The sequence below is a fragment of the Cygnus olor genome, chromosome 10, assembly GCF_009769625.2.
Source record: "Cygnus olor isolate bCygOlo1 chromosome 10, bCygOlo1.pri.v2, whole genome shotgun sequence".
Lineage (NCBI taxonomy): Eukaryota > Metazoa > Chordata > Aves > Anseriformes > Anatidae > Cygnus > Cygnus olor.
Window position 1 is genome coordinate 7,113,188 of NC_049178.1, and position 19,878 is coordinate 7,133,065.

The 19,878-nt window shown below is 49.9% G+C and overlaps 1 long non-coding RNA gene across 1 annotated transcript in view; it reads left to right on the forward strand.

Moving 5' to 3' along the window:
* The first annotated feature begins 11,675 nt into the window (after nucleotides 1-11,675).
* The window catches only part of LOC121075716, a 165,603-nt gene continuing 157,400 nt past the window's right edge, over nucleotides 11,676-19,878 (forward strand). Inside the window, exon 1 of the long non-coding RNA XR_005823123.1 lies at nucleotides 11,676-16,579. This is a non-coding gene — a long non-coding RNA (uncharacterized LOC121075716). The remainder of the gene's footprint in view (nucleotides 16,580-19,878) is intronic.

Consider the following 19,878-nt stretch of genomic DNA (forward strand, 5'->3'; position numbering starts at 1 on the left):
CACAGCTGCTATTTGCAATGGCCTTGGTAGAAGAGCTGGTGTGCAGGCAGCTCTTGCATAGCAACTCATCCTGGGAGATGCAAGTCTGTTGTATCCCACCACTGCTCCACTTAAAAGCCTTGTTGCCAAAGGAAGGAGAAGGCTTGTCTGAAAAGCATTTGCCATCTGCAAGTGCTCTTTCCTACGGGGCCAAAAAGAGCATTTTCCAAGCCTTCTGGCCTCAACAGCAGGGAGCAGCTAGCCTGGCTGGTCCTCAGCCATTATTGTTTTACAAATGTCTTGCACTGAGCTTCTTGGTTTTTGGGGGGTGGGGGTGGGGATCCTTAGGATCCTTAGAGAGCCAAGTCCTCTACTGTCAGAGTAATTCAGTGAGGAGACAACTGACATCAGGAAAGGGTCAAAGCTGGAGAAATCTTTACAAGAGAAAAGAGTGTGGGGTCTGTCTACACTCCCTTGCAGAGGTGGGCACGAGCGTTAGCTGAGCGTAGGAGCACAGGCTGAGTGAGAAAGCTGGTTATGTTCAGATTGGTGGAATTTGGCAAGGAGTTGATGCTTCCCACACACAGCAGGGAGAAGCTCCTTGGTTAACCCATTGATTCAGACAAGCCACTTTTGAGATGCTCTCTGGTACTCTGCTCTACAAAACCAGGTAATCTCCTTCTCTGGTTGCTAGATCTGCTGTCTCTGGGTTGTCACGTGTGATGCCATGAGCCCTTAGGAAATGTGAGATTTTTTTTTTCCCCTCATACATCACTTTGTCTTACTTTTCTCTCTCAAACGGCTACAGGGACCACAGGTTGATGCTTACAAAATTTCTCCCTCTGCTTCAAGTCAGGGAAAAAGCCTAAAGCTCTGAGCTTCTGTAGTTGCCTAAAGGTTGTGCATCATATTCTAGCCTGTCTCCCTCAGTGCTGCTTGGCAGAGCTGGTTGCTCACCCCAGTCAGAGAGAGAAGGGCAAGAAAAGCAGGTACATCCTGAGTGCAAGGGTAACTGTTTGGCATCTTCTGAAATGGGAGAGGGTTCTTCTTTTTGTTATTGTGTTTTTATATATATATATTTTTTAAAAGGCAGGTTCCCCAAGCAGTGTAGCTAGGATTATCTATGGTCATAGACACCGACAGAGCATAGGCAGGGGAAGATGTGCCCCAAACAACCACAGAAGGGCTGGTGACAGCACCAGGAGCTCAGCAAGCAGGACATGAGCTTGGAGAAAGGGGATTTGGGGTTAATTGTAGTTTTCTTCCTTGTCTCTACCCTTACCCCTCACTTAGGCACTTATTTCTTGGTGTGGCATCAAATGCACTTTGAGTATGATGCAAGTCTAACTCCAAATTTCTGATCTTGCCTCCTGTTATGTCACCCAGAAATGCACATGGGAAAGCAGACTCTTCCTGCCATCATCTGAATGTGGGTGCTCACATTTTCAAGGTAGCCTGGTTACTTGTGGCTTTTTTTTTAATCCTTAGTGTGATCAAATCAGGCTATTTGCGGTGTTGCAAAACCATTTAAATAGTTCAGCTAATCACCACATCCCTGTATTTACAGCTGACTGGCACAGGCTGTGATGGTCATGCTCTGGGGTGCTCAGAAAGTGTGTGAAATTTTTTTTTTTTTTTGCCCTGATTTCAAGCCATTTGCTCCTGTGCTTCCTCAGATCTTTCTCTTAATCACGCTTGAAGTTTGAGTGCTGGGTTCGTTAAATATAATTTGGGATAAGAGGGCAAATAGTGAAATGCCCAGAAGTAGGGAAGAGTTGGATCTGCCCTCCATGCCTGTTTGTCCTTTCCTTGAGTTCCTCTCTTCAAGCTGCAAAATTTCTCTCTTGTTGCCTGTCATTCGACTTTCGCAGTGTGTGATGACCTTCTTGCCACTTTGGTCCATCCGTTGCTGATGGCTTTCCCTTCCCAGCCTGTAGGAGCCATCCTGTTCTGGTGGGAGGTTCCTGCCTGCTCCTCCATGCTGCTTCTGATGGGTTGACCCTTGTGGAGAGGACACAGCTTGCCTGGAGCAAGCTTGGCTGGCTGTGGGCAGTCTGAGGATAGAAACAGCTGGAGATAGTTTGCAGCACCTCTGGAGAGGCAGCAGCACCAACGGTTGTGGGGGGACGCTGCCCAGAGGATTCCTCAGCAAAGATGAGGTCTCCTGTTGAGGACTTTGATGGAGGCTATGACCATTGGAGGGGAGGAAGGGAGGTTATGGACCAGAAGGTGGGATTTTGCTCAGAAAAGACATTGAAGCTGATGGTCTTCTACTGGCAGCTGCTGGAAAAGCAGCGAGTCACCCAGCAGCACAGGTGAGAGACATCTGTGCTGTGTGCTGGTGGTTGGGTTGCACCCAGGAGGCTTGGGCAGGCAGGAGCTGCTGGGGGCCGTCATGTTGGGGTGGCCCAAGCACATACAGCTTGGCCAGTGCCGTGACAAAGCAGCAAATAGGTCTGAGGCTGTGGTTCCTGGCCTTATGCCCGCATGGCGCTGCGGCTGGGTGCGCAATGCGGGCTCGGACCCTGTGGTGGCGCTTTCTCGGCTCGGGAAGGGGCTTTTGGTTTTTTGCTTTCGTTGCTTCTCGTTCCCAGCCCACCCCTCCTGTCATGGCTGCCACCCGCTGCAGCCCCGGGGTGGTCGGACAGGGGCCTCTTCCTGGACTGGGAGGCCTTGGAGCATGGGGGAATTGCCTCGGTAGCCACCGTCTCCTTTTAATAATCTGGCTTTGGCTCTGCTTTCACCCCTTCCCTCTCCAAAACACCTCAGGAGCTGCACTGATACCCTTGGTGGTTTCACTGCCTCAGGTAGCACATAGGGGAACCCTGGCTGGCTGGTGGCCTGGGAAAGCCTGGCAGACTTGCTGGTGGCCACTGTGGTGGCTACAAAAATACAGCTGCATCTTGTGAAGGAGGTGTGGGAGAACATGTCCGTCCAGAAGTCGTTTCTCAGGGGCTGGTGGCAGCAGAATGCCTCTGCCTGTGGGGTTGGCGGCAGCCCTTGGCGCAGCCATAATAAGCCCACGATGGTGCTGGCACGAGCGGTCGGAGACGAGGAGCTGCTTCCAGTGGATCCGGGTGAGTTTGTGGCACCTGTGGGCGCATTCCTGACACCTCCACGCTCCCCTGGTTGGCTGTGTCCCAGTAGTATTGCTGGGCTGGGAGCTGGGTCAGGACGGAAGCTGTGGTTGGGCTTTGATGGCACAGTCAAGGGTTGGGGATTAATTACGGGTTGGGAATTAATCGTGTGGCAGGTGCAGACAGGCTGGCTGCATAGCTCCAGACTGCTGATGCTGCTGGGCAGTGTGGGCCCCCCCAACCTGTGTGGTGTAGACCCCCTTCTGCACATGGTGCAAGACAGGATCACCAGTGCTCCCTGCCCTTTCTTTCTGTTCTGCTGTGGTTGTTGGTGCTCATAGCTGAAACTGCACTCGTTTTGCATTATCCTTGTTTGCTTCCCTGGCTTCTCCACTGCTTTTTATTGCTTCAAATAGCTGGGACTTGAGGTGTTCTCACCTGGCAGCTGTTCCTGTGAAGCTGGGGTCCTCCAGCAGGAGGCTGGAGTCCTGGCTTTCTCTTAAACATTGGGGCCTGCTGGAAATGGAGACCAAATGTGCTACAGAGATCAGCAGAGATGGTCAGTGCTGCTCAGTGGCACAAGGAAGCTGATAGCATGTAGGGCGTTAAACATAGCTTGTAAGGGAACCAACTGCGAGTGGAAGAAGGGGAATCCAGACAGATTTATTTATTTTCCTACTTTCTTTCACTGGAGAAATATGTGTCTTATGTAAAGTCGTTTGCTGGGTTTCTCACTGCCTCTTGGTAGCAATGAAAATCTCTGCATTCAGGCACTCTGCTGTTCTCATCTTCTATCAATGCCTCAGGGGTAGATTCTTCATAATTTGGAGTTTTGCTTTTATTATTTTTTTCTTCCTCGTCTCTTCCTCTGCAGCTCGAGTTTGGCTAGTGGTTTTGCCATGTTTTTCCTCTGAGAGGTGAGTTGTGATAAACCTTGCACAAAGCGTGAGGGACCAGACGGGTGTGTTGGTGAGGCACTGGTCACTGATACGGCATTAGTGAAAGCCCTGTGCTAGCAACGAGCTGAGCTCTGAGGTTTGGTTGTGGATGTGACATCCTAGCAACACAGCTTTTTTTTTGTATGGGAGATTTTGAATTGAAGTATGTGTGTGGGGTGTGACTGGGTCTGGGGTAAGAACCCTCCCTCCACCCACCCCCCTTCCTTCCCCAAATGTGGTTCTATATTGCATCCATCATTTTATTTCCCTGTTCCAGTGATGCAGTTTGGTTCTTGCCCTAAAATGGCCTGGAGGACTGACTCCAGACTGTTTGGAACAGGCATCAGTCTGTGCAGGATTGGACCCCCTGAAAGCCAAGGCAGGATCCTCTTGAAGGTGTTCAAAGCAGGATAGTGGATGTGAGTTTGAAGGATTTCTGGGTGCTGAGCCCAGAGAAAGCTGCCCTCTCCTCCCACAGAGCAAGGATCAGCTCTGTCCGTATCCTCTCCACCATTCATCACCTTCCTTCTGCCCCCATCCAGGCTGTTGTCTTCAAGTGATCCTGTGCTAGAGGTCCTGTGCAGAAGCCTGTGCAGGCTCCTGCATGTCTTGGCCCTGCATCCATTTGGCAGAAAGCTGAGAGATGTTTGGGAAGGGTTTTTTTGGTTTGTTTTTTTTTTTTTTTAAAGCTTCAACAAGAAGCTTCACTATTCATTCATTCCCCAAATAGCTTTCCCTCTCATTGGACAACTTCTTCCTGCTAGGACAGTCCAAGCCTGTTCTGACAGGCAGCTTATCTGCCTCACAGCTCTGACTGCTGCTTCTGTCTCTCCTTTGTGTGGGAGGTGTTTTGTCTTTCCAAACTTCTGCTGACTTCAGTGGTCGCTAGCTTGTGCCCAAACATGCACTGATAGCGCAGTTCAGTGCTGAAATTTGCCACTGATTTTTATTTATGTCCCTGCAGCATGTTTTTCTTCACAAAGGGAAGGACTTATGTGTTTTGGGGAGGGGCCAGAGGGTTGTTATTGAAAGTTAGCAAAGCAGCAGTTCTCCATTGACCCTGCCTGCCTCTGACTAGTGAGTCCTGCAGCACGACACGGTGTTGAGGGATGTCAGGCTAATGAGGGTCCAAATAAGGGGCTGAACTGTTCTGAACTGCAAAAAACTGTCTGAAAAAGCACAAAGCAACCAGTTAGTTCCTTTCCTGTGTTGCCAGCTGCTGAGGCTGGTCTAGAGAAATTCCCAGTCTAGTTTTAAATCCCGTGAAAGCGGAGAGAAGTGCATGTGTGCCCATGTAGATTTACAAATCTCATTTTTTTTTTTTATAAAACAAATCTGGTCTTGTTTGAAGCTGCTGTCTGCCAGTGTGCAGTGCCCGATACAGAATCAGTGCTACAGCTTTCAGGCAATACGATGGGAAGCAACGGCAGCCAGGAAAGCCCCATCTTTTTGGGAGGGGCACGCTTCTCCTACAGCAGCAGTATCAGTCCAGTGCCTGCAGCCTCATCCCCTAGACCAGACTCGCTGGGCCCGTCTCAGACAAAGAGAGAGGACAGACCCTCTCGGCAGAGATGTGTCTGTCTTGTGGAGAGCACTCCTTGATCATACTTGGTGCATGAGGAAAGCTCTTGGTGCTGCTGCCAGCCTTCGGTTAACAAGGTCAGTCGCCACCCTGAGCCTGATTAAAAGTCTCAGCGATTTAAACCGGGAACACTGAGGCTTGGTGATGGGCTGGGGTGTGGCTGCCTTACCTCAAAAATGGTGGCTCTTACAGCTAGTGGTGGTGGGCCACCAGGAGATGAAGATGCAGACAGGAACATTCTCCCTGCCTCAGTGCCAAGAATCAAGCTCTGAACTCTGGCAGTCTGGAATAATTCCCAGATGTTGCCCTCCTGAAATAACTATGGACGAAACTAGATGATGGTTAGTTGTCCTGAACAACCAAAGCTTCTTTGAGCCTCTTCCTTGTGGAGGTGCCTTTGGTTTTGTCTTGGGAGGTCTTCACTTTTCTTCCTGAAAGCTGAGATACTTTCTGTTGGCCATGCAATGCCATTAAACGTCCAATGCAACTGCATGTGCAGCGGAGGCCTGGGGATGTTTGTAGGTCAGGGATGACAGATACTTGCAGGACTCATAAGTGCTATTATTTAATTGCATTCCAACAGCAGCGAAAGCAGTAGCAAGAGTAATAAACAAATTATAATCTACATTATGAAGCTGACAAATACCACCCACTCATTACCTGTCTTTAACCACTCTCATTACTAGCCAGTCTTTGTGGGAACTGATCGTGCTTCTCAGTGTCCCACTTGTTCACCTAATATCATTATCTGAGGCAATCGGCCGCTCCTTGTGAAAGAAGAGGAAGGTGCTTTTCCTGGGGCTTGTTCTCTGGGTGCTGAAATCTGGGTAGCTCTGAGGTGGAGGAGTGTGAAGGACGCTTCACAAAAGTGTGGTGTGACTGGGAAGCGACGACTGAACTCCACAGGGACAACGGGGTGGGTTGTGGGTGGCAGGATGGCAAATTGTCTCTGGGGGAAAAGGCTCTGCTCATCTTTGTTGTATTGAGGACTAGAGTCCAGCAAAAGGATGTTAGGGAGAGGAACGGTTTTTCTCTCCCGATGTATTCTAGGGTTTGGGAGGGAGCTGGGTTGCTGGGTAATGACCGTTGACTCTTGGGCTGCTCCAAGCCCAAGTGTTGCTGGAGGAAGTCCTGGTAGGGCTTCTGTGGGAACCTGTTCAGGCTCCGGAAAAACCAAGTGAGCTCCAGTATTTCCTTGGAGTGGTCTGGCGTAGCTTGACTTCAACAGAATCGAGGGTGCTGAGCCTGAGGAAAGCAGTCTTGGTGGTGCCTGGCTGCTGCCTTCACATTGTGTCAGGCTGTGCTAAATGCTACGACGGCGCTGTGCCTGGGGTGCAGCTACGCTTCCCTCTGTGGCACAGGCGCCCACGGCTGGGACCCTTCTTGAGGGATGTTGTTGAGGCCAGCAAGCCGAGGAGTTGAGTGAGAGAGCAGGTAGGAAAATTCTCCGTGGGTGGCAGGACGCTGGGGAGCTGGAGGGCCTGTTGTGCTCTCAGGGTTTTGAGATATCTCATGGCGGTCTCTAATGGGTAAATAATAAGCTGAAAGATGGGAAATGAAGATCGAAAGGTGAAGGGCCAGCTTTCCCGATAGGGAATTGACATTAGTCAACTGTGACAAGGGGCTGCCAAAGGTCGGAGCTGCTGAATGGGTCTGTTAATGATAAATAGGAATAAATGGCAGATGAAGTCTGCTGCTCGCTATTCAGAGCAGCAAAAAACAAAAGCTCTGGTGAATAGCTGTAGAAAGTCCTTGTAATTGAGAGTAGTGGGGTTGTGCAATAAGACGCTGAGAAAAGCAAAGCAATCCAGGAGGGAGAGGGAGCCATTGTAATCAGTAATTCATCGTAATTCAGTGCAGGGGGCTCAAAACAGGATAGTGTCATGTGGGTGACAGATCTCAGAAGTTCAATGAACTGGGCTGGAGGAACAAGGCTTGGTGCTGAGTAGTGTTTGTGTTTTTGTTTGAAACAAAACAAAACAAAAAAACCACAATCGGCTCCTAGGAAAAAAAAATCACAAACAGTTTAAATGCACTGTGTAGATCTGTGGGGAACAAAGTTTATGCAGGTTTGGGGAAGACCGGAGCAACTAATGCAAGGAAAATCCACTGAGGGCTGTTAAATACCACTACACAGTCTCTGGTTGAGAAGGTCCTGGGGCTGCAAATAGCTGGATCCTGGGAAAGCGTTTGTAATGAAACGTGGCTACGCTCTCACCCTGTTCTTACATTCTTCCTTAGATGCTGCTGTCAGCTGCTGTTGGAGATGAGGCACGATGTAGCTTGATCCAACTAGGCTTAGTGGCTCTGGTTCCTCTGCTCTTCCAAGAAGATACTGTCCTGTAATAACCAATGCCTAGCCCACTGTGACTGCGTGTGTGTGAGGGGGTTTTATGGAGGCTGGCGATGCTGTTCCTCCTCCTCTTCTGTCTCTCTGTTTGGAGAAGAAAGATGCTGAAGTGCGTGGCTGGAAGAGAAAAACTCCTGAGGTTATTGTACCTCTGTTCTCAGAGGGATACCGCAGTAGGTGGGCGATGTCCTGTAGCACACCCAAAGCAGAGAGAGGGGCTGTTCTTCAGCAGACACACTGAGCGTCTTGTTCTTTATCAGCATCAGCTGCTGGAACGGACAGTTTAGGTGATGGAAAGCCATCACCGTGGTCACTAAACCTGCCTCTCGTCTCCTCTGAGTGATGCTGGGGCAAGGCACCAGTTCCAAAAGCACTTGCTTTGTTTGATCTGCCCTCTCCCGTCACGTAAGTACCGTGCTTCTGGCTGAGCGGTGGGTGCCGTGGAAGTAGCTGGAAGCTGTCGTGCCCTCGCGGCCCCCGTGTGCTGCTTTAAGCCATGCCACAGTGGGGCGAGACGCCGTGTGGGAGCGCAGGAGTGAGACGGGTCCCTAATGTTCCTGTTGCTCAAATGGGCCCACTGAGGCTCCTGATCCGTGGAGATGTCGTAATGAGGATTAGGGGAGAGCCCTCGTTGTAATCCTCTGTTGGTGCTTCCTGCCTACATACGCTAGATGTTTCCTATCATCAGGGAGTAGCCTCTGTGGAAGATAGGATCAAGTTCCCAGGAACCAGGCTGCAGTAAGAGTGAAGGAAGAATGAGGAAACTCCTAATTTGAGGCTAATCTCATAAATACAGGGCTGGATACAGACAATAGGAAGAGAAATGCCAGGAGAGCTTTAGCATTTGGCGAGGGAATCATCTTTTGCCAGGAGTAGCCTTAATTGTAACTTGTGATGTGGTAAAGCTGCCGTTTGATCTCAGCTTCTGCAGAGGGGATGAGACAGATTCTGCTTTGTGTCTCCAGAGGAGGAGTAGCCTGAGAAAGGACGGGGAAATGTGGCTTCAAAAGCCATGTTTCGTGCGCTCTTGGACTGACTGAAGCGGCAGCGCATGGATGGAGCGCTTTATTTCTCAGTCTGGATTTTGATAAAGCACTACATGAGGAGGAGAAAAGGGCTGTTGTGACTTTTCCTGAAGCACACATGCTAGTGTACCCACCGGGTATTTAATGTTGCAAAGACATTGCTGAAAACACAGAAGACCACAAGTCTTTTAGTGGGGGGAAGAGCATTGGTGGTGTTTCTTTCTCCTACACAAACCCAGAGCTGGAGCCTGTAGCAGTCAGATTCTTGGCCTGTCCCTCCCTCTCACCTCTCATGTGGGTTGGGTGGAGTGTGCTGAAGCTGTCTGTGGCAGGGAATTCTCTCAGGAGAGTTGCTTTTCTAACCTTCTTCAGACAGCCTGTTAAAATGAGGAGGTGCCTGCTGTCTTGTCCGAATCGTGGCGCCCTGCACAGAGCCTACGGTGCCTCGGTGTGCTTCCTTTGCTAGCAGGGTGAGCTCGTGCATGCTTGTGGGAAGTGAATGGCCTTTACAGGGTGCGTGAGGGTCCTTACCCACACGTACACGTGGAGCTGATGCTCCAGCATGGGCCGGCAACCATGCAAGTGACTGCAGTGCAACAAGGCATGGACACGGGTTGCTCATCCCCACCCTGAAGGCGGTGTTGCAAGTTCCTGGAAAATGCCGTCATGTCCTTGTGGGTTTGGACTCATCTGGCTTTGTACTACCTATCCTGCTCACAGGTGCTTGGTTGTGGTGCTGTTTTATGTGTTGCCCAGCTCTGGGCCGATCACTTCTTCCTTCAGAAGCTTTACAGGCTTTGTCTTAGACCGAGGTTGGGAAGTGAAGGTGATGCACGAACCCCCTGCTGCTGCTTAGGCTTCTGTCCCTTCTAGATGGTCCAGCGTGGGCAGGAGATCTCACCAGCCTTGTCCTAAGAAGAACGATAGAGCAGTTCCCCATTCTAGGCATGTATTACAACGAGACCTTTCAGCCCGTCCATGTTTTAGTTTCCCGCTTATGTTTCTGGCCCTCCCAAGATGGTTGATTTTTTGCTGAAGGACAGCAGAAGAGTCATGCCGTGTGGACTTCCACTGCTTACCTAAATGGTTTTCTTTGCTGTCTTCTTGACACTGTAGCAGGTTATGTCTACTTTATCATAAACACTACACCTATGTTGTTATAAACAGTGCACAGTTTGGCTCTAGCTGCTCTCTCCTTCTTTCTCTCTCCTTCTTTCTCTCTCTCCTTCTTTCTCTCTCTCCTTCTTTCTCTCTCTCCTTCTTTCTCTCTCTCTTCTTTCTCTCTCTCCTTCTTTCTCTCTCTCCTTCTTTCTCTCTCTCCTTCTTTCTCTCTCTCCTTCTTTCTCTCTCTCCTTCTTTCTCTCTCTCCTTCTTTCTCTCTCTCCTTCTTTCTCTCTCTCCTTCTTTCTCTCTCTCCTTCTTTCTCTCTCTCCTTCTTTCTCTCTCTCCTTCTTTCTCTCTCTCCTTCTTTCTCTCTCTCCTTCTTTCTCTCTCTCCTTCTTCTCTCTCTCCTTCTTTCTCTCTCTCCTTCTTTCTCTCTCTCCTTCTTTCTCTCTCTCCTTCTTTCTCTCTCTCCTTCTTTCTCTCTCTCCTTCTTTCTCTCTCTCCTTCTTTCTCTCTCTCCTTCTTTCTCTCTCTCCTTCTTTCTCTCTCTCCTTCTTTCTCTCTCTCCTTCTTTCTCTCTCTCCTTCTTTCTCTCTCTCCTTCTTTCTCTCTCTCCTTCTTTCTCTCTCTCCTTCTTTCTCTCTCTCCTTCTTTCTCTCTCCTTCTTTCTCTCTCCTTCTTTCTCTCTCCTTCTTTCTCTCTCTCCTTCTTTCTCTCTCTCCTTCTTTCTCTCTCTCCTTCTTTCTCTCTCTCCTTCTTTCTCTCTCTCCTTCTTTCTCTCTCTCATTCTTTCTCTCTCTCCTTCTTTCTCTCTCTCCTTCTCTCTCTCTCTCGCTTTCTCTCTCTCTCTCTCCCTCTCTCTCTCTCTCTCCGTCTCTCTCTCTCTCCTTCTTTCTCTCTCTCCTTCTTTCTCTCTCTCCTTCTTTCTCTCTCCTTCTTTCTCTCTCCTTCTTTCTCTCTCTCCTTCTTTCTCTCTCTCCTTCTTTCTCTCTCTCCTTCTTTCTCCTCTCCTTCTTTCTCTCTCTCCTTCTTTCTCTCTCTCCTTCTTTCTCTCTCTCCTTCTTTCTCTCTCTCCTTCTTTCTCTCTCTCCTTCTTTCTCTCTCTCCTTCTTTCTCTCTCTCCTTCTTTCTCTCTCTCCTTCTTTCTCTCTCTCCTTCTTTCTCTCTCTCCTTCTTTCTCTCTCTCCTTCTTTCTCTCTCTCCTTCTTTCTCTCTCTCCTTCTTTCTCTCTCTCCTCTCTCCTTCTCTCTCTCTCTCCTTCTTTCTCTCTCTCCTTCTTTCTCTCTCTCCTTCTTTCTCTCTCTCCTTCTTTCTCTCTCTCCTTCTTTCTCTCTCTCCTTCTTTCTCTCTCTCCTTCTTTCTCTCTCTCTCCTTCTCTCTCTCTCTCTCCTTCTTTCTCTCTCTCCTTCTTTCTCTCTCTCCTTCTTTCTCTCTCTCCTTCTTTCTCTCTCTCCTTCTTTCTCTCTCTCCTTCTTTCTCTCTCTCCTTCTTTCTCTCTCTCCTTCTTTCTCTCTCTCCTTCTTTCTCTCTCTCCTTCTCTCTCTCCTTCTTTCTCTCTCTCCTTCTTTCTCTCTCTCCTTCTTTCTCTCTCTCCTTCTTTCTCTCTCTCTCTCCTTCTCTCTCTCTCTCTCCTTTTTTTCTCTCTTTTCAATGGCTGTGTTTGAGATGAACTCTGGCAGCAAGCAAGGCTGTCTCAAAGGGCATGTGCCATGGTGTGGATGCATCAGATCCTCCTTTGTGCTAAGCGTACACTGATAAAGGCTCGCTGAGTAGCGCCTACGGGTGGTTGATGCAGCTGGATGGTGCACAGAGTGCTTGTAATTGCTTCTGCTGTCTTCTGGGATGTGCTTCCAGCAAGTCAGGACACCTGGTAACGTGCTCGTAACATCTATTAGCCTTGTAATTTTATAAGTGGAGCTTTAATCCTGCCTGGTTGCCAGTCAGGTCTGGAAACACTGACACTGGTGCTCCAGGGTCTCTGCTGAAATGCTCTGCCTGGTCTCCGGGCTTGCTGGATTTTGCTGCTCTTTGTTGTTTCCTCCTCCTTGGCAGATGTTCCACTCCCTCGCTCAGGTCAAATCCTGCCCTTGTCTGTTAGACTTCTCCCTGCGTCCTGCTGTAACGTGGATGTTTGAACGTTGATCCTTTGCCAGCCAGGTCCCAATGCGTGCTGTTTCCCCCTTTACAGGCAGCAGACACCCTGCAGTTGAGGAGCTGTCAGGCTAAAGGGGACAGCATTCCTGTAAAGCCCCGGTGGCACCGGGCTTTGTGCCACTGGAGCGAGAGCTAGGCCTCCTGCGGAGAGAAGATGGCTTAGAGAACACCTGCTTCGTGTGAGCTGCTGAGAGCTGGTCCCCTGCGGGATGCGGAGTCCCCGTGCTGCCAGCTGGCTGTGCGAAGTCCGGAGCCCAGCCGGGCAGGAGATGGAGGGAAGGGGGCATCCATCCTGTGTGGGCTGTGAGCAGCCCCAGGGCTGAGCCACCACCAGGAAGCTGGAAAAGAACCGAGCAGAGCTTCTAACCAGCCGGCTTTCCCCAGAACCTGGTGGGCCCAGCGTCTTCTCCAAGGCCTGCTTGAAGCAGAGGCGTGAGGTGTCGTGCCAGGCTGCCCAGCTGGTGAAGTCCTGGCCTGCAGCCATCCATCCCCACCTGGGAAGGTGGCCCCTGGAGAAGGGCTGGCAGCAGCGTCCTGCTCTGTGGGAAGACCCAAAGAAAGAAGCTGCTGGCAGTCGTCCCGGAGGGGATGCAGAGCACGCAGGAGGATCTCAGGGTGGAGTTTGAGGACACAGGGCAGCCCAACTCCCAGCTCCAGCTCTGGGGCAGCCCTGGTGAATGTTCTTGGCAGCACTGCGAGGGACTGGTGTGCTGTGGGGAGGACGCACCGCACCAAACTCTCGCTTGTCTCTGTTCTCCTTAGGGCATTCTTCATTCATTAAACTTGTTACCGGGGCAGCTTTGGGGAAGTAACCAGTTCCCTGAAAGGAGAAGCCTTTCCTGATCGAGTGCCAAGTGCTGGGCTTTAGGTGAACTCCTGTGTTGGGCAGAGCAGGGTGGGGAAGGCAGGGGATTCTTGTCGTGTGCTTGGTTACCAGTGGCCATGGACAAGAATCCAAAGCACCAAACAAAACCAAAGAGGTGGTTTCAATCACCTGCAGTCGGATGCTCCTGGGGAGCAGAGCAAAGCTTTAAACGGAGAACACGGCCTGCTTCTAGTTTACATGTCTTCGTCTTGCTTGGCTCTAAATGGGATTTCAGGTGTGTTGCTCCAAAATAAGCAGCAAGAATCAATTTAGGGTGAGTGCAATCGTTCTCTTTCACTGTCACAGTTAGCGGGGACACGATTGCAGCCAGCGCCCCTGTGGCAGGGCTGTTGTGAAATAACAAGCCGGCAAGTCCAGTATCCTTATTTATATTTTGTTTTAAAAAATACCAAAATTATCACGTTTCCTGCAGACGTGGACTGAGAGGAATGGGTGGTTCTGCTTCTGGCAGGTCTTTCTGATAAAGGCCTGCTGCTTTTAGCAAGCGTCGTGGCGCTCGAGTCACTGCTGGGACTCAGCGTCTCCTCTTTCGCTGCTTCTGCTGCACCTACTAGGAGACAGGTATCTTCTGTGCAAGGGGTTTTAAGGAGTCACTTAAGTCTGAAAAGGAAACGGGCTATAAGCCATGTGCAATTTTTTGTTCTTCCTCTGCCCCTGTAGGGAATATGTGCAGGAATCTGTATTTCGTTAATTGAAACTGTTTCTTGCTTTGCAGGGAAAAAAGATGCAAACTATGACTGCAGAAAATGGAAGTGTAAACAAGAAAACACAAACAGTGCTTCATTTTGGAGACATTGTTCCTTAAGAACACGAAGCCTTCTAGGCCCGGAGGATCTGTGAATCAAGTATCAATTGGTGTGATGTACTGGAAAAGGAAATGTTTAACTTCTGTGTTTATGTCCAGTGAAGCTCAATGAAGCCTTGGGGGGCGAGGAGGGTTGAAAAGGTTTCAAAGGGACACGGCGCACAGAGCTTCTGGCTGTGCGTCCAGGACTCCTCAGGAGTTCCATGGGAACGTTAGTAGTTTATTCTCAGCAGTGTTTGTGGAATGTGAGTCTGTAATTTGGAAACTCTTTGCATGACTTTCAGATTTAGAATTAAAGAGAAATGTGGCCTAGATCTTAAGCGACTGAGGAAGTTCTCCCCAGCGAATACTGAGGTATCCCATAAGCAGTGCCTAGAAAACCAAATCCCGTAAGGATGTCTCCACATGGAATACAAATTCAGTAGGCAATTTAGGTGATCTTGGACTTGGAAGTCACCGTGTCATTTGGTGACAAGAAGAAATCACTTGTGAATTATCTATTAGATTAAATATGCTCACCTAGAGCACATGCCGCACAACTGAGCATAATGAGTACAGTCACTACAGATGGAGTCTGCTCATGTCTAATATGTGAACTGAGAAAGGAGCTAAATCCCTTGAGCACCTGGCCCAACTTCTCCTAGCTCTACTGTCCGGTTGTAAAAGAGCAAAATGTTTAGTTAATGTCAGTATCGATGGCTTAGGAAGATCATATCTGTATTTATTATTACTGCTCAATTTGGAAAAGAGTTCGGAAGCTTTCAGAGTGCCTTTTTGCTTTCTCTTACCCGCTTCTGTAGGGATGCCAGCAGGTCACAGCCAGGCAGTTATCCCCTCAGGTCAGGCAGTTTGCAGGTGGGTTGGTTGGGCAGGGATTTTGGGAGGGTCCTTGACTTCTGTGCTGAGATGCAGAGGGGTTCCTGCCTGGCGAGGCAGCACTTCTCACCTCTGCAGCTTGGATTAGGGCAAGGGAAGAACAAACTGTCACTGTGAGCTGTTCTAGCCAACTCTCTTCTTCTGTCAACTGCCAACCCTGATTTTATGTTTAATTATTTACATTAGATCATTAGCCCTGTGCTGGTTGCTGTAGGAGGCTAACGATGTAAAACCCATGCCAGGTTTAGACACCGTACAGGCTCCCGTGACATCAGTGGAATGATGGGACTCGCTTCAGGACATAACCCAAACCGTCTTGGTGTGTTGGCTGTGAGAGGAGTGGATGGCTTCTCTTTTTCCCAGCTCACTGTCTCAGGAAAGCCCACAAGATTGGGAAAATGAACCCATGTTCTGGTTGGAGTGAATCCCTTCCCTGTAGGGCACGTGTGCTCAAAGACGGGGAGCTGGCAAAATCTCCCCATCCTCTGCACTTGGAACAGTAAGGTATTTAACGCTTCCATTTCACCTGTATATTAAAACCAAGTGTATGGCTTCAGAATCGCGTTCCTGCACTGGCCTGGATCTCCCTTCTGTCTTCTCTGCCGTGCGTTTGAACAGGGTTTCTGAGGAAGACCCTGTCGGAGGTCCACCACACGCTTTCCAGAGGACCAGGACCAGGCTTGGGCAAGGCAGTACAGGGAGCATCAAATCAGTTATTTGGAGAGCCTGGGCAAAACAAAATGCATCAGCCTCCGCTCTCCGGAGAGCGGAAACTCCAGGTATTTCTTCTGAAGGTGCCTGATAGTTACAAGCAGGTCTCCTCCCTTCCAGTGCCAGCGGTGATGGCTGGTTGCTTGTTACTGCCCCGATATTATTTCTGTGTCCCTGCAACCTGGGTGGACGTGTGTATTTCTAGTTGTTCTTTTCTCATGTTCTCCTTTCTGAACTTCCCTTTAGAGTTGACAAACTGTCTGTCTCGGTTAACGTTGGTCGCCTGGTGGCAGCGAGGTCGGGGACTGGAGGTGCCACACTCCATTCCCGGGTCCGGACGAGCTCTGGGAGTTTGGGGACGGTGGTGCTCCCCTGCTCCCTTAGCAGACGTTGCCCTTTTGCTGCCTGCAGCCGCCTTGCCGAGGGGAAGCGTGGGCTCTGCCTCAGTGAGGTGCTGCAGGGCGGCCAAACATCCTCAGCAGATAGAGATCATGTAATTCAGGTGGACCACTAAACTTTTAGGCAGCAATTAGGACTTAGGCAGTAACTCTGAGTCAACTAATAAATACATCTGGGTGGTGCCTGGCTGTATTTTCCGATGGCAGATCCTTCCTATGTAGGCCTGATGTTTCTGTGTTCTCTGCTGGCCTCCCAAATGTTCTGCTCGGAAACCTGATCAAAAGCCTGTGGTGACGGTAAAGGGAGATGCCCCACTGAATTCCACGGGTTTTCTTTGCTCCTCTAAGCTTGTAGACAATCCCAGGTGGTTTCTTTGATGCCCTTCTTCCCAAGTGGATGAAGTAATTATGACTCCTGTGCAGCAGGCTAATAGTTCTGAAGACTTTAGTCAGGCTGATTAACAACTGTGCTTTAATAAAAAAAAAAAAAATGTTCTGGTAAATCCTTCTGAATTGCAGCCCTAATTACTCTACAGCCTGATGTGAAGCAATTGCGAAGCTAATAGGATCACCTGAATCCAGTTAATGAATCCTCTGCTACGGCTTGCTGTGACTCACACCGTGTGTAGTGTCTCCTGGTCTCCCCTGCCCTGCTCCATTCCCTAGTGAATATTTATGATGTGCGCTGCCAAAGGTAAGGGGGTGCGCACCTAAACTTCGAATAAATTGCCTTAGATGTATGTGCATCCTTCCTCTTATTATTTCGGGGGATTGTAAGGATCAAGAGCCAGGGCTTTTTGCTTTGGTCTCAAGGCGAGTTCATTCAAGAAGTCGCTGGTTGCTGTTAGTGCCCTTCCAGGGCTTTTCAGCTATTTCTGCTCTTCTCAGGCTGCCAGGCTTTGTGAGAGACCTGTACAGCCCCGCTCCCTGCTTCCCCAGAAGCGCTTAGCAGGTGTGAGAGAACGGAGTTAGGAGAAACAGCTCCTTGCTAGCACTTTAAGATTGTTTGTCCTATATCAGGACAGGAAAAAGCATTAATCTGGAAGTCATTTGTTTTTGTTGGGATGCTTTTTCTTTCGGTTTCAACCCTTTGTGTGTAAACTTGCGTATGGTGCCTGCTGCTTTCCCCCTCAGCACCCAGTGCTTTCAAAAGGAGAAAGGCACATTGACCCCAAGACCACGTTCTTCCACCTTTGACAAGGCTGTAAGCTGCTGATATGGGTTTGGGAGGCTCAGGGCTGCTCAGGAGAGTGAGACTCTGGGTGAGCAGCAGAAACCCGATGATGCTTTTGGTTTTAAGGTACATTTTCCTCTGACAGGTGGAGGATGTAGGCGAGGTCGGGGGCTTGAGGCCGACTGCTGTGTTAAGGGCTTGGCCTCAGTCAGGAATAAGCAAAAGGTTGTTATGAAAGTGGCTGTTCAAAACTTCCCTCCTTGTTGACTTCTGCTCCTAAATGTTCTGTTTCTTTACGAGTGTTAACCTATATAGGCTGGAGATAGACATAGGTTTATATGATTAACTGCCTGTTTAGGCATACTGTAAAATGCACCCCTAACCACGTACCTTATGACTACCGTAATGGCAAGGAAGCCTGGCTGACAAATTCAGTGGCAGGAAGCAAAGTAAACATCCAAGGGATGTAATGGAGAGGTTCAGGAAGGTAGGACTTAGCCACGGACCAGGGGCGAGACTTGACACCGGTTACATTTCTGGTCCAGTAGCCCCAACGCAGCCCGTCGCTAAACATTATCCAACAAAAAACATTTACCTTAACTGCTCCTGAGTTTTTCACATTGTGTGAAGAAGCGGGGCTGGGGCTGGGGCCTGGCAGTCCCCGAACCGAAGGGGTAATTCAGCAGAGGGGAGGATGTACGTGGCAAAGCTTTCTCTCTCACGCTGCTTGTGCTACCGCTGATAGCAGATCCTGCAAAACTCCGGCTCCCTGTGAGGGTGTTCGTAGGGGATATTGGGCTGGGGGTTTTCAGAGGCTTAATTAAATCTCTGTCCAGGAACTCAAAGGCCTTGGTTAAGAGGAGGAAAATGCCAAATGGTTCAAGTATTACGGTAGAGAAAGATGAATTAATGTCGCTAGAAAAGAACTGTAAAAATATATTTTTTTGTATGCCGGCAACAGATTTCAGGCCAGTCCATTACAGCTGGGGGGGGAGAGAGGTTGAGTTGTTTTTTTTTTTTTTTTTTAGCAGAGGTTAAAGAAAAAAATAAGAGGCTTGGTGGCATTTGGAAAAGAGGAAGAAAACCAAGCTCAGCAAACGTGCTTGGAAATGGTAAGACATGGAGGGGGAGAGCAGCAGAGATGGTGCTGGAGGGTTTGCGTTACAGGTGCAGCAGCATCTCTGTAGCTGCTCCAGCCTAGCTGGGGCCTGAACAAGCCTCTCGTGAGCCATAGGCTGAATGCGGGAGGAAAGGAGTGCAGTTTCTCTTGGGTTTTTAAATATTGCAGTGTTGGGCTTCTGCGCCTCTGGCTTTCCCCTGAAAGCTCAGGGCCTGCTCTTTGGAGGCTCCTGTCTGGTGCTAACAGGCCGTCTGCTCCGGGCTTGGCTGCGCACAGCGGGTGAGGAATGTAGGACCCGTGGCATGGATAGACACTGGGTTTGACTGCTTGGGCTGCTTTATTTTTTTAATTTCCTTATGGAAGAACTGGGTGACGTGTTCTGGGGCTGAGATGCCGGGTGCCTTTGCGGTGATGCTGCGAGCTGGGGGAGAAGGGGAGTGCATGCGTTGCTGGGAGGCAACTCGGGGCTTTCCTCGGGGTGGGTGGGTGGGAGGACGCCACTTCTCACCCCTTGCTCGCACAGAGCAGAAGTCAGCCGTCCTGCTGACGTTACCCTTTGTCTTGCTGATAAATACTTGTATTTTTGATGTTTTGGAAGCCGAGTGCAGGGAGATCAAAACTCGACCTTGTCAACTTTTTGGGACAGTGGGAACTGGCTGCTTCCCACACGTCACTGTGGGGTTGCTTCATGCGGCCGCCCCGTGTTTGGGCAGCGCCTTGCTCTTCTCCTGGAGATGCTGCAGGCCCCTGGGGGCTGTCCTGCAGGATCTGGCCCCGAAGAAGCACAGCAGGGCTGTCTGCTGGGCACAAGCGGGCCCTCGGGCCAGGAGGAAGGAGTTTCTTCCTGGCTCCACCGCAGATTTACTCCCCGGAACTTCAGCCGCTCGGCATCGATGCCTTGGTGGGGCAAGGAGGGGGTGCTGGCGGAGCAGCTCCGTGCTGCTGCTCCCGTGTGTCCTCGCTGCGCGGGGCCCTGGCACGTAGCGCTCTGCCTGGCTGGCTTGGTGGAGCTCCCTGAAGCTGGTGGGAGTTCCTAGCGTGCCCCAGAGTAGAGTGGGACAAAGATTTTAAACCTTCACCCTCAGCCATGGGGCAAGTATTTAGGAGGCTTTCATCTTTGGAAAATGCTCTGGGTGCTCTGGATGAAAGAGCTATTATTTACCTATCAACAACATAATCCCCCTCCCTCCTCCAGATTGTGGGCAAGCTCCTGGGGCAAACGGCACTGTAATTAAGAACAAATATTTACTATGAAGGACTAGCTGAGGCCTGGCTGGGCAAGCAGCCACGAGCCTTGTCTGAACTTGTCTTCTGTTTGTTCCCCTTTGAAAGCAAGGAGTCAAAGTCTTTTGTCAGAGGAGTGTTTGTGAGGCACAAGATGGTGGGTTGGGCCTCTGAAGCAGCCAGGAACCATCAGGCTGTTTGTTCCAAGCCTAGGAAATCCCCCACAAGCAGCAGTTACTTGCTCTAGAGGCACTTGGCTGCTTTTGTTAGGGATTGCTGTTTAGCAGATCTGCAAGTGAGGGTGGGTGCAGAGGTACGCCCGCATGCAGGAACTGCAGCTGGCATCACGCTGCAAGCAAGCCTTGGGAAATATTTGTTTGGGTGCTTTAAAATCACAAATTAATTTCGGCTTCATTTGCATCTACTTTCCCTTTTGATTTCTCTTGCAATTCAGGAGTTTACTTCCCGGGGCTCA